General features: G+C 39.5%; 1 protein-coding gene across 3 annotated transcripts in view; it reads right to left on the bottom strand.

Moving 5' to 3' along the window:
* Positions 1-14,416, bottom strand: part of ADGRB3 (adhesion G protein-coupled receptor B3) — an 888,911-nt gene that overhangs the window by 511,339 nt on the left and 363,156 nt on the right. The window lies entirely within an intron of this gene.

Here is a 14,416-nt window from a genome sequence, read left to right as displayed (position 1 = left end):
GGCTGAGCCTTTCTTTGGAAGTTCAAATTGAGATGCATTTATTTATTCACTAATTCAAATGACTACTGAGAATCTTTCAATCACCAGACACTGATAGGTGTTACAAGAAATACTAGAATTTGAATTCCAACCCCTCAAAAATCTTTTAGAACTCACCAAAGGAATTACTTTATGCACACAAATAAGTAAATAAAAAATGAAAAGCAATACCAATTTAACACAACAATAAAAACACTCAGAAAACTCATCACATCTACTAGGGGGTAACTGTGTTAGACTACTATGGTAAGATTTGGATGGTTTAGACAAAGGAGAAGCGTTCATGAAGGTATAATCCCATAGGCCACAAATGAAAAGTGAGCAAAGGAACCAGGCAAAATATTTACCTGAAGGCAATAACTAGCATTTAAGTGTTAAAAATGCACCAGGATATTACTGTCCACTTTTTTCCAATGTAATTCCATTGCTTTTCATCTATTTCATAAATCCAAAGTTATAAACTAATGCTTCTGTGAAGACCCACCCTGGCAGAATAGGAATGAGTACTTTCAACCTAATTTCAGATTGTGCAGGGAGCTATTAAAAATAAAGTTATTTAATATGTATCTAGTGGTACTGTGTGATTTAAAAAATCATAAAAGGCCAATTTAATCATCCCATTCATGTCATTAAGCATCTCACGCTTAGCACCTGACACAGTCTTATTGACTATATAATCCATTTGCCAGACAAAAAAGAAGTCTAGTGAATCCATTTCCTCTAGATGTTGGCTTTGAAGATGAGTGTGTTTTCCATTTCAGAAGTTTGCTTTTCTAAGATAACACTTATTAAGTCTGCATTCGGAGGAGAGAGGTTTTTAAAAAATAAGATTCATACCTGCACTGTAGATACCACCTATTTGGCCAAAAAATGTACAGGTATTCAACTTACTGAGAACATTCAGAAAGCAACACAGAAACAAAGATGAATTAAGTGATACCAATCAGTTTAGTGCTAAGTGACTAGAATAAAGGAATATCTGCTATCCTTAAGAATTCTGCTTTAAAGTAAAAAATTTAGTAGTTTTTAGGAACGTAACAGTTGTACACTCACTACAAAGAAGAGAGGGTAAGTGTCTACAGCTAGGAAGATGTACATTTAGGAATGAGTGAGATAGACAAAGAGTAGATAATTCAGCAGGGGGCTATATTATGGGTGAGGAGAGAAAGTATCTTGCTGAAGACATCTTAGACGTATTAGAAAAACAGATTATTTGTGAAGTGTTTTGCTCATGAGAAGTTTTTTTGAAAGACTGCATAATCATTGTAAAATTTTTTTTAAACATTTTTAATCCATACATTTGTAATATTATCTCAGTCTTTCTGTAAAAGTACACATTTTATGTTGTGGCTGGAGTTCAAGAACGAGTTAAATTAGATATTTGAGGGAATTTTGAACTTTGACACCACTATAAACATCAGCAAAACATACACTTTACAGGAAGTTTTGTTTATAAGTCAGTTACAGAAAACAAATAATAATGAAAATGTATCAAGTGTAAGTTTTCGATGTTTTATTTTACACTGAGAACTAGAAGTCTCTTTTTGTGAATATTCCCTGTCCATTATGACAGAATGGCTGTGACAAAGTAACTGATTATATACTTTCTTAAAAAGAAGAAAAGACCAATATTCCCTTAATGTTACATTAAGGGAATATATAGTGTGTTAAGTCAAATTCCCATTTCCAGTGGGAAAATGGACAATTAAGAAGTTAGAAAGAGAGGGGTATGTGAATTTAATTTAAAGAATTAGATAATTGACCAGTTGTATACAAAAGAATTTCTTTTAGTGTCAAATGTGGAACATTTATTTTGTCATCTTGGAATTAAAAAAAAAAATCACTGATTATGTTCTAAGGTGGCGGAAAAGGTCACTTTTCATTCCAATTCCAAAGAAGGGCAATGCCAAAGAATGTTCAAACTACTGCACAATTGCACCCATTTCACTGGCTAGCAAAGGAATGCTCAAAATCCTTCAAGTTAGGCTTAAACAGTATTTGAATTGAGAACTTCTAGATGTACAAGCTAGATTTAGAAAAGGAAGAGGAACCAGAGATCAAATTGCAAATATCTGTTGGATCACCGAAAAAGCTAGAGAATTAAAAAAAAAATCTGCTTCATTCACAATGCTAAAATCTTTGACTGTGTATATCACAACAAACTGAGGAATATTCTTAGAGATAGGAATATTAGACCACCTTACCTGTCTCCTGTGTGCAGGTCAAGAAGCAACAATTACAACTGTACATGGAAAAATGGACTGGTTCAAAATTGGGAAAGAAGTATGTCAAGGCTTATATTGTCACCCTGCTCATTTAACTTATATGTAGAGTACATCATGCAAAATGCCAGGATGGATGAAGCACAAGTTGGAATCAAGATTGGCAGGAGAAATATCAACAACCTCACATATGCAGATGACACCACCCTTATAGCAGAAAGTGAAGAGGAACTAAAGAACCCCTTGATGAAGGTAAAAGAAGAGAGTGAAAAAGCTGGCTTAAAACTCAGCATTCAAAAAATGAAGATCATGGAATCTGGAATCCAGTCCTATCACTTCATGGCAAATAGATGGGGAAACAATGCAAACAGTGACAGACTTTATTTATTTTCTTGTCCTCCAAAATCATTGCAGATGGTGATTGCAGCCATTAAAGACACAAACTCCTTGGAAGAAACGCAATGACAAACCTAGTCAGTGTGTTAAAAAGCAGAGACATGACTTTGCCGATAAAGGTCCATATAGGCAAAGCTACGTTTTTCCAGTGGTCATGTATGGATGTGAGAGTTGGACTATAAAGAAAGCTGAGCACAGAAGAATTGATGCTTTTGAACTGTGGTGTTGGAGAAGACTCTTGAGAGTCTCTTGGACTGCAAGGAGATCCAACCAGTCCATTCTGAAGGAGATCAGCCCTGGAATTCCTTTGGAAGGAATGATGCTAGAGCTGAAACTCCACTACTTTGGCCACCTCATGCGAAGAGTTGACTCCTTGGAAAAGACTCTGATGCTGGGAGGGATTGGGGGCAGGAGGAGAAGGGAACGACAGAGGATGAGATGGCTGGATGGCATCACTGACTCGATGGACGTGAGTCTGAGTGAACTCCGGGAATTGGTGATGGACAGGGAGGCCTGGCGTGCTGGGATTCATGGGGTCGCAAAGAGTCAGACACGACTGAGCGACTGAACTGAACTATTATATATAAAACAGATAAGCAAGAAGTACCTACTGTATAGCAAAGGAAACTATACTCTCCTGGTGGCACAGTGGTATGAATCTGTCTGCCAATGCAGGAGACACGAGACACAATGTGTGTTAGTTCTCTGAGTCAGGAAGATGTCCTGGAGTAGGAAATGGCAACCTGCTTCAGTTTTCTTGCCTGGGAAATCCCATGGTCAGAGGAGCCTGGCAGGCTACAGTTCACAGGGTCACAAAAGAATTGGGCATGACTTAGTGAGGAAACAACAACCACAATAATAACGGACAAGAGGGAAGAATCTGAAAAAACACTGGTACATATGTACATATAACTGAACTACTTGCTGTACTCCTGAAGTAAACTAAATCAACTATACTCCAATAAAACTTTTTTTAAGAAAAGAGTATCACAATATCATGAAAATATCTGAACCAAGAAGAAAAAAAGAAACGTCTTTCTGAAATGGTAGTGTTATTTCACTAAATGAAAAAAAAAAGTTGGTTTCTGAGAGGTGGAAATTAAGAGCTCTGTTTTGGACATTTAAGCATTTCCCAATCCGACCTGTACATTACACTTCAGGGATAAATGGTGAGATACTTGAAAACCAATTATCATATGATACACCTTAGGTTTTTGTTTCATAACCACTTAGCTAAGTACCACACAAGCCATGAAGAGACTTTTTTCTTCTTATCTGATGCTTGCTGGAGAATCCGAGGCAGGGCTGATGCTGCCTCTCCCAGCTGCATTTAGGTTTGCTCTTCACCCGGGCGAGCTCAGACCAGAGACCATCAAAGTACTCCCCACCCCATCTCCACCTACTCAGGTGGGACTGTCCTACACACTTACAGGGACAACCCCAGACTCTGCAAACCCATGAATGTGAAAACACCTCAAAGCTTTCTTTCTAGAAATCTGTGCTTGCTGCTGCTGCTGCAAGTCGCTTCAGTCATGTCCGACTCTGTGTGACCCCATGGACAGCAGCCCATCATTTTCCCCTGCCCACAGGATTCTCCAGGCAAGAACACTGGAGTGGGTTGCCATTTCCTTCTCAAAAATCTGTGCCTATTGCAAGCTAATTAGGATCTTGTCGTTCTGTCAGAAAAGTCTTCCTGATGATTTGGGGAAATGTAAATAATCCAACAGACTGGTTCCAAACAGGAAAAGGAGTACGTCAAGGCTGCATATTGTCATCCTGCTTATTTAATTTATATGCAGAGTACATCATGAGAAACGCTGGGCTGGAAGAAACACAAGCTGGAATCAAGATTGCTGGGAGAAATATCAATAACCTCAGATATGCAGATGACACCACCCTTATGGCAGAAAGTGAAGAGGAACTAAAAAGCCTCTTGATGAAAGTGAAAGTGGAGAGTGAAAAAGTTGGCTTACAGCTCAACATTCAGAAAACGAAGATCATGGCATCCGGTCGCATCACTTCATGGGAAATGGATGGGGAAACAGTGGAAACAGAGTCAGACTTTATTTTTTGGGGCTCCAAAATCACTGCAGATGGTGATTGCAGCAAAGAAATTAAAAGACACTTACTCCTTGGAAGGAAAGTTATGACCAACCTAGATAGCATATTCAAAAGCAGAGACATTACTTTGCCCACTAAGGTCTGTCTAGTCAAGGCTATAGTTTTTCCAGTGGTCATGTATGGATGTGAGAGTTGGACTGTGAAGAAAGCTGAGCACCAAAGAATTGATGCTTTTGAACTGTGGTGCTGGAGAAGATTCTTGCGAGTCCCTTGGACTGCAAGGAGATCCACCCAGTCCACCCTAAAGGAGACCAGTCCTGGGTGTTCATTGGAAGGGCTGATGCTGAGGCTGAAACTCCAATACTTTGGCCACCTCATGCAAAGAGTTGACTCATTGGAAAAGACTCTGATGCTGGGAGGGATTGGGGGCAGGAGGAGAAGGGGACAATAGAGGATGAGATGGCTGGATGGTATCACCAACTCGATGCACATGAGTCTGGGTGAACTCCGGGGTTGGTGATGGACAGGAAGGCCTGGCGTGCTGAGATTCATTGGGTTGCAAAGAGTCAGACACGACTGAGCAACTGAACTGAACTGAAACAATCCAAAACAGGCTTCCGAGGTGGCACTCATGGTCCAAAATCCACCTGCCAATGCAGGAGACATAGTGGCCTGGGTTCAATCCCTGGATGGGGTGGCTCCCCTGGAGAAGGAAATGGGAACCTACTCTAGTATTCTTGCCTGCAGAATCCTATGGACAGAGGAGCCTGGTGGACTGCAGTCCACGGGGTCGCATAGAGTCAGACATGCCTGAAGCGACTTAGCACGCAGGCATGCATGCAGACATTCCAAAACTGGTCTTGCAGGCTGTGGATGCCCTCCTTAGAATCCACACTGTGACTGGCGTCCTTCTCCTAGACTCATGGACAACTGTGCTGATGAAGACGCACTACGCTCTGCCCTCCTGTAACCCACAGTCTGAGCGGCTGTGGTGGAGACAGATGACGGTAAACAAGGAAACATAGGAGAAACAACAGTCTCATCCGGAAGAGTTCTGAAGGCAGAATGACCACAGAAGAGCTGAGTTCCCATCACTAGGAGGAGCCAGAGACCTGAGCTCCATGGAGGGCTCCACCCAAGGAGGGCTTGGGGGCAGGAAGGCTTTGTGCATTTCAGGAAAGAGATGAGTCTGGGGCTCATGAAGAGGGCGACACAGCAGGAGGTGGGTCCTGAGGGCAACAGAAGACAGATCTTGGGGGGTCCAGTAGGTACAGGACCAAAAAGCTGAAACGCCATGAGAGGACTTGATAGTTGTGAAGAGACGTGGCGTCATTCATATTTGAGCCCTTCTATTTTGTGGATTTGTGCAGACTGGGTTGCACAGGGGCAGGAATTGGTGTGGCAGATGTTAGTGGACTAGACTACAGCCCAGACAGGGGTAAATGGTGGGACCTGTTACTGAACTGGGTTAGAGGAACTTTCAAACAGGTCAGCAGGCATATAGCCCTGAAATAAAAATGTTTATCTGGAACATGTTGAACCTGCAGTGCCATTATAGACATAACCCAGGGAATCCTGCATTGAATAAACTTTGTTTAAAGTTGTCTCTCCCAAATTTCCTCCCTCCCTCTTTTCTTCTTATTTTTTCTTTCATGGAACACCATTTGACATCACATTATAAGGCATAATTTCTTCTGTGAAGAGCCAACATTTTCTTGGGCTTTTCATTTTCTCTTTATTTCTATCATCAGCATTTGCAGTTGGGCTTTTTCATTGTCATTTTTCAATTTAAAAACTCCAAATGCCTATCACCTGTGAACCATCACACAGAGGCGTCTAAGGATGGAGAATGGGAGGCCATATTTTAAATCTGGGAAGATGCTAAGATCGGCCAGTCCTACCTTCACAGCAGTACTTCCTTATAAAACAGAGCCACTCTGCAGACACAAAGTTTTTTTTTTCAGTAATGTGACACATGAGACATTTTCTGGACACAGAAAAATTAAAATTACCATGTTTAAATTGTTAGATTCCTGGGTTTTACTTTGTTATATAAGCTTCCTTCTGCAGTTGTGTTCACTTGGAAGAAAAATCTGTCTCCCATATGCAGGGAGTTAGTTCCTATGATATATTTTATTTTACTTTATAACTTTAAAATTTTTATTGAAGCACAATTGATTTAACTGTTGTGCTAATTTCTTCTTACACCAAAGTGATTCAGTTATACACAGATATACATACTTTATTATATTCTTTTCCATTATGGTTTATTCAAGGATATTGAATATAGTTCCCAGTGACTATGATACATGTTAATGAAAATACTATGCTTCAGTCTATTTTCTCATCTTGAGAATAACTAGTGACATTCTAGAACTGGTTGGATAACAATAAACACAAGTTAAAGTCATGAGTATTTTGGACACGAAAACCATCATTTCAACAACTGTTCTGGGTTGATTTTTGCTGGCTGATTAAGTTACTGATAGGGAAGAGTTGGGGGACAAAAGCTGCTTTTTAGGCTATCTGACTTAGGAATGGCAAAGTGGGAGAGCCTTGATTTTTATTGAATTGAAAGTTACCCAGAAAATGGGAAAGACTCCTTTGGAGTACAAGACTGAAATATGGAAGAACCATATGCTGAAGAGCTTAAACTTATGTTTCCTATCTGCCATTTTTATATAAATGACAAGAGAGGAGACATCAAAAGGAAATATGCTTTAAAAAAATAGAATTAAGGATAGTCTTACCAAGTTATCATGGTAAGAGTAAGGATTTAAAAAAGTAAGATGAAGTTAAGATAAAGTTTAAATGAGAAAAATATTAAATAGTAAATGAAAACAATCCAGAATTAACACAGACATAATGATTTTTTTAAAAAATTTCATAAGCTAAGCACCGAAACATCACCAGAATAGTGCTTAAACATCTGAAATGACACAAAATGAATACAATCACCACATAATAGACCAGAAGGTTAAGATTATAAACTACAAATTAATTAAAGACCAGGTTAATGAGGTATCATTTGTGTTGTAAATTATAACGTCCTCATGCTGGGAGATCAGGGACCTCTCAGGTCCTGAGTCAGATAGGGCCAAGTCTCCGCACCTTTCCACTCACTGTCTCCCCAGGAGCTCCCTGCAGAGGGACAGTGGGAGGTCACCCTCTCACAGATGCTGAAGAATCAAAATACTAGCACCGCAGGAGACTGAAGCCTCGTGCTCATGGTAACAGACATTTGGGTCCAGCTCTATTGCTCAGGACCTACCATCGGGTGGTTCTTTCTTTCTTCTTGGAGTTTATAAGAGTCTGCAAATGTATCTGGAAAGTACAACCAAATCAGATCTCTCTAGAAAGGTTCTGGATCCTAAGGAATGGATTTCTCAAATGCAGGACTGCTCAGTCCCATAGACTGACACTTACGTACCTACTTCTCCTTAGAAAAATCCTGCCCAAAGAATCTCTTTTGAGTATCTGGTTAAGCCTGTCCATAAGAAGCAAAGCTCAAAAAGTATCATAATATCCTGAGTTTATTACACCAAATCCCTCACTTTTCAAGTAATGCTGCTGCTACTGCTAAGTCACTTCAGTCGTGTCCGACTCTGTGCAACCCCAGAGACGGCAGCCCACCAGGCTTCCCCGTCGCTGGGATTCTCCAGGCAAGAACACTGGAGTGGGTTGCCATTTCCTTCTCCAATGCATGAAAGTGAAAAGTCAAAGTGAAGTCGTTCAGTCGTTCCCGACTCTTAGCGACCCCATGGACAGTCCTATCTAAATCATGATAAATACCCTCAACTTTGTTATTTTATACTCATAGAACATTCCTAAAATATGAAGGGTAAGGAATACTGGCTCTACTTTAAAAATGAAAGTGGGGAATAGAAAACAGGAAGAAGTTGCCAAAGTAAATATTTACAATTAAGGACTGGGATGAAACCTTCATCCATGTCTTGTGGATTCCAGACTACTGAACCATATTCATTCATTCAGACATAGTTCTTATAGATAAATGAAAACTTGTCAATAATTCCTTATTTCAGTCTCTCATCTGTCACTTACATATTATTTACCCCTGCCTATCTTCGATATTATTTGTCCTCTACTTCATAAATATATATCAGAAGGAGAATTGTTAAGACAGAAACAAGTAGGGCCAAACTTGAATCACTTGTTCCTCCAGTCTTCAACTTTGGACAAAGGGAAATAATTATTACTATTAATATAAAGCCAAATACTATGAAAGAAATTATAATGAACCTTGAGACTTTGAAGTAAACACTTAAACATTTATTTTCCCCAAATAATTTAATTTTGGAAAAGATAAGGTAGATTTTATTTTGCATATACACATCTATATAATGTTAAGGGAGGGCCTACCTGGGAAATGCAAACATTTCATAATGCCTGTTAATTTTCTCCAGATGAATATTAATCAAAATCACTAACAACAGAAACCTCTGAAGTCACCATGGAGGAGGGGTCACCATCCTGACAAACTTAGCCAAACTTCAGTGCTATTGGCAGCCTCCCTGGTGTCATAATGATGTGTTATCTCTTGTTGGGCCTAAAACCATCACAGCACATGAATACCAGACAAGGTCACTTGGAGACTGTGATCAAAATGAGGTAAACCAAAACCACTTCATGGACAAAGACAGGTCGCAGTGGAACACACAATTCTCAGAACACACATTCTGAGAGAGGAGTTGTGTTCTCCTCTCAGCTGAGTGACACACCAACTCAGCTGGTCTTCACTTGTCCTAGATATTTACTAAGATACTAAATCCTAGAGTTGCCCCCCTCACCCTGACACCATCAAATGTGAAGCAAAGTCCTACTTTAATAAACTTTCTGTGAAATCACCCACCACAAGCCCAAACCATTGGTAAGTCTTTCCTAATACCCTCTTGGGCTTCCCTGGTACCTCAGAGGTAAAGAATCTCTCAGCCAATGCAGGAGACTTGGGTTTGATCCCTGGGTCAGGAAGATCCCCTGGAGAAGGAAATGGTAACCCACTCCAGTATCTTGCCTAGGAAATCCCATGGACAGAGGAGCCTGGTGGGCTACAGTCTATGGGATCGCAAAAGAGTTGGACAGGACTTGGTGACTAAACTGCAACAACAACACCCTCTTACTAAGATGCCCTGCAGTTCCCTATGTTAATTCCCCCTCACTGTGGAGAGTGACAAACCCAACTTGTTCAACGACAAGTGTCATCCTGATGGACTCTCACTGGAGTGCACTGACATGATAATACTACTAATATTTATTAACAGCATTTGCTAGTTTGTTAACTACCAAGTTCTCTCCTTTAAAGCATCTCATGTGGCCTTCTCATGAAGAGGGTGTTACTATTCTGTCCTCAATGTGCAGCTGAAGAAACTAAGACCAGAGGAGCAACACAGATGTGAAATGTGATATCTAAATTCAAATATGTTTTCGCTTGCAAAAACCAAAGATCTTTCCACTACAACACATTAATGTATTTTTAAATAAGAACAGAAATGCCCTACAAAACATCTGGATGAGCATTAGAAATTTGGATATGTATAGGTGGAAAGAATCCACTTAATAATTGGATACAGCCAGGAATAAAGTTGCACAGAGAGATAAACAGGAAATACAAGAGCACTTCTTTGTTGTCAAATATATCAACTAATATCATTGTGAACTTGATGCTCAATTAGTGACTGCAATGAAAATTCAGAGAAAACAGAAAGCACAGGTTGGACTTCCAGAAATTCTGGGTATGGTGAGGTAATAGAAACAGATCACAAAGACCACTGGACACACAGATACATACATACATCCTTCCATAGTATGACACTTGATTGGTACTGTAGATGAGAAAAGAGGCTCCTCTGTCTATGGGGATTCTCCACGCCAGAAACTGGAGTGGGTTACCATGCCCTCATCCAGGAGATCTTCCCAAGCCAGGGATCAAACCTATGTTTCTTATGTCTCCTGCACTAGCAGGTGGGTTCTTTACCACTAGCACCGCCTGGGAAGCCCTGAAGAAACACATTTGCTGTGCTAAGTCACTTCAGTTGTGTCTGATCTGCGACCCTATGGATTGTAGCCCACCAGGCTCCTCTGTCCATGTTCTCCAGGCAAGAATACTGGAGTGGGTTACTGTGTGCTCCACCAGGAAGAAACACATATCATCCCCATAATGAAGTGGATGCTATGTAGGAATGAAGAGTGTTGTTCACACTAAATGATGAAATGTGTTTGATCTATGCAAATTCTGATCAGTTCAGTTCAGTCACTCAGTCGTGTCTGATTCTTTGTGACCCCATGGACTGCAGTATGCCAGGCTTCCTTGGCCATCAGCAATTCCTGGAGCTTACTCAAACTCATGTCCATAGGGTCAGTGATGCCATCCAATCATCTCATCCTCTGTCATCCCCTTCTCCTCCTGCCTTCAATCTTTCACAGCATCAGAGTCTTTTCCAATGAGTTAGTTCTTCAAAATTAGGTGGCCAAAGTATAGGAGTTTCAGCTTCAGCATCAGTCTTTCCAATGAATATTCAAGATTGATTTCCTTTATGATGGACTGGTTGGGTCTCCTTGCAGTCCAAGGGACTCTGAAGAGTCTTCTCCAACACCACAGTTCAAAAGCATCAGTTCTTCAGCGCTCAGCTTTCTTTATAGTTCACCTCTCACATCCATACATGACTACTAGAAAAACCATAGCTTTGACTAGATGGACCTTTGTTGGCAAAGTAATGTCTCAGCTTTTTAATATGCTGTCTAGGTTGGTCATAATTTTTCTTCCAAAGAGCAAGCATCTTTCAATTTCATGGCTGCAGTCACCATCTACAGTGATTTTGGAGCCCCAAAAATAAAGTCAGCCACTGTTTCCATTGTTTCCCCATCTATTTGCCATAAAGTGATGGGACTGGGTACCATGATCTTAGTTTTCTGAATGTTGAGGTGTAAGCCAACTTTTCACTCTCCTCTTTCAGCTTCATCAAGAGGCTCTTTAGTTCTTCTTTGCTTTCTGTCATAGGGTGGTGTCATCTGCATATCTGAGGTTATTGATATTTCTCCCAGCAATCTTGATTTCCTACTGATAATACATGACATCCTATTCTTATCTGATACTTTCCTTAGTCAATGTCCAACTTTCTCCCATTCCTTTTGAGCAAAGGTAAATCACTTGCCTCCTTGCCATACGAGGAGAGAAGGAAGGAAGGAAAAGTTAGATCTGGTATTTCCTAGTTTGAGTCATTAGTAACTGATTTGTGTACTATATCTAAACAGTGACTGGTGTTGGCTGGGGGCAGTCGGCCAGAAATATATAGAGCAAAATGTGTTTCTTAAAAGCTGGGAGGCTGTTCTCACATGACCCTACACTAAAACATCACTGCCCATGATCAGAACTTGCACGATCAAATCTTGCAGAAGTGGTGACCAGAGACGCAATTTTTTGTTGTGAATGTTTCCCCTGTTTTCTTCTGCTCTGTGGCCCATGTCAGCCTAACCAAGGAGAACCAAGTGTGGGTCTTACCCACACTCTTCATCACGGTCACATTTCTTATAATGGTTTTTTTCTTTAAGAGGATATCTTAGGAATCTCAGGTAGGATGGCTATAAGAAATGTAGGTTGAAATCACTTAATATTCAAATTGCTATCTTTTATTAAGACTAGAGCATTTATTTGTGTTTTTCAGAATTGCATTCTATTTTTCACATGCCTGGGTTTCCCTTGTGGCTCAGTTGATAAAGAGTCCGCCTGTAATGCAGGAGACCTTGGTTCAATCCCTGGGTTGGGAAGATCCCCTGGAGAAGGGAAAGGCTACCACTCCAGTATTCTGGCCTGGAGAATTCCATGGACTGTATAGTCCATGGGGTGGCAAAGAGTCAGACATGACTGGGTGACTTTCACTTTCATTTTTCACATACGTGTTTCTAAATCCTCAGAAGAGATTGCAAATTTCTAGAGATCAGGGATTCTACATAATTCTCAGCCGTGTTTTACATCTAGTTGATAGTTAATAATGCTTTATATTCAGTGAAGATCCCTGAAATTAGTCATAATTAGTTCTACTTCTTCTTATATGTCTGGATATCCAACTGTAATGATCTTAGAGTGATTTCAGTGATAGTACGATACAGGTAAAACACTAGTAGCTTGAAAACACACATGGTTACTACGTGAGTGATACGTGGTGTATGTGCCTGCAGAGGAGCCAGTGGGGCAAAGCTACCATCTGTGGAATTATGACTGAACACCTCTAAGTCATAACTGGATCAGCTTAGAAAAATGCATTTTCTTATCTGAATTCTAACAACTTAGCAGCTCTATGTACTCATATCTAAGCTTTTCATGTCTAGATAAATTAATGGAAAATGGACTATGAAAAATCCGGCTGACAACATTTTATTGATCGGTGCCATTTTATCTTTGTACTTATGGGGATCAACTGAGGTAAAGAATTAATTAAAAACAAATATATCCAAAGATATTCCATAGTTAGCTATTATTCTTTACTTCCCAGTGTTGTCTATTTTTTTTCACATTCCATAGAAAAATGAGTGAACTCTGACTACCTATAAATATCACAGCTTAGTTGTTAGAAAAAAATTCTAAAATGTGCATAAGTTAAATCTTTGGGGAAAAGGCAGAGCATAAATATACATGGATATGTCTGGTGTGCCTATCTGTATATTTACATAGAGATAGACAAAAGAACTTAAATAGATTTTCTGGGAATGATTTGAAAATAAGGAATCATGATTTTGACACCTTAGTATTCATAATACCTGAATACTGAATCATACAGTTATATTCGCAATTCATAGGATTCATAAAATTCTAAAAGTAAAAAGTATATTACTCAGTATAACTGCTACATATTTACATGTATACTCCCAAGTGTAGGAACCCTAGTCTTCGTCTGAATTAAAAGAGTACAATTAAGCTTGTTAGATGACTGTTTCTTCTCTGCATTTTGAGTGTTTTTCATAGTCCTCAGATATTTTAGATTCTTAAAATTTCCAGAAGAACTTTAAAACATTGTATTATAAGATAAGATATTAATGTGGGGAATTTAGAGGGCAAATGGGACTCAATGTGAGTTAAGTAATGTGTCTGGAGTTCACTACTGGGATCCCAGCTGTTTATTGCATGGAGAATATGTGAGTGCATGGGTCAGTGAGAAACTCTCCCAAACGGAAGATGCTGCTTATTAATACTGGTCTGCACATTTTTGTTAGACTTTTCCATTTGCTACTCATACCTGTGTCTTCTTCTAGGAAGTATCTTTGCTTTCCTGGGAGATTCTATCATTGTTTGTGTTCATTTTCTCCCATAAATTGCAAACCCCTTCAAGCTACAGATCAGTCTTTTTCATTTTGTAGGTATTTGTTTTATGTGTGAATGTTTCAGCATCCTAAATAACAGCATTAGGAAGACTTTTCTCTGGAGCAATGGTGGAAATTATCAAAAGGTAAAACAGAATTGAAACATTTTAAAAGAAAAGAAAAAAATGTAAATACACTTGAAGAACAGATTTTACAGTCCTTATAATCATATCAGGATTATATATCACTTATGATCTAACCATTTTGAATATCTAGCAGTGAATGCAGAAAGTCTGATTTTCTAGCAAATGTCTATAATCCTCTTATTGAAGGACCATCTCTACACCAGACTCTATTTACAGTGTGGAAGCAACAGTCCATTCAAG

Source organism: Bos grunniens, chromosome 9 (assembly GCF_055505025.1).
Source record: "Bos grunniens cultivar Pamir isolate PY7600 chromosome 9, Bosgru_T2T1.0, whole genome shotgun sequence".
NCBI lineage: Eukaryota > Metazoa > Chordata > Mammalia > Artiodactyla > Bovidae > Bos > Bos grunniens.
Note: the sequence above shows the minus strand (reverse complement) of the source record. Positions and strands in the feature narration are given on the sequence as shown.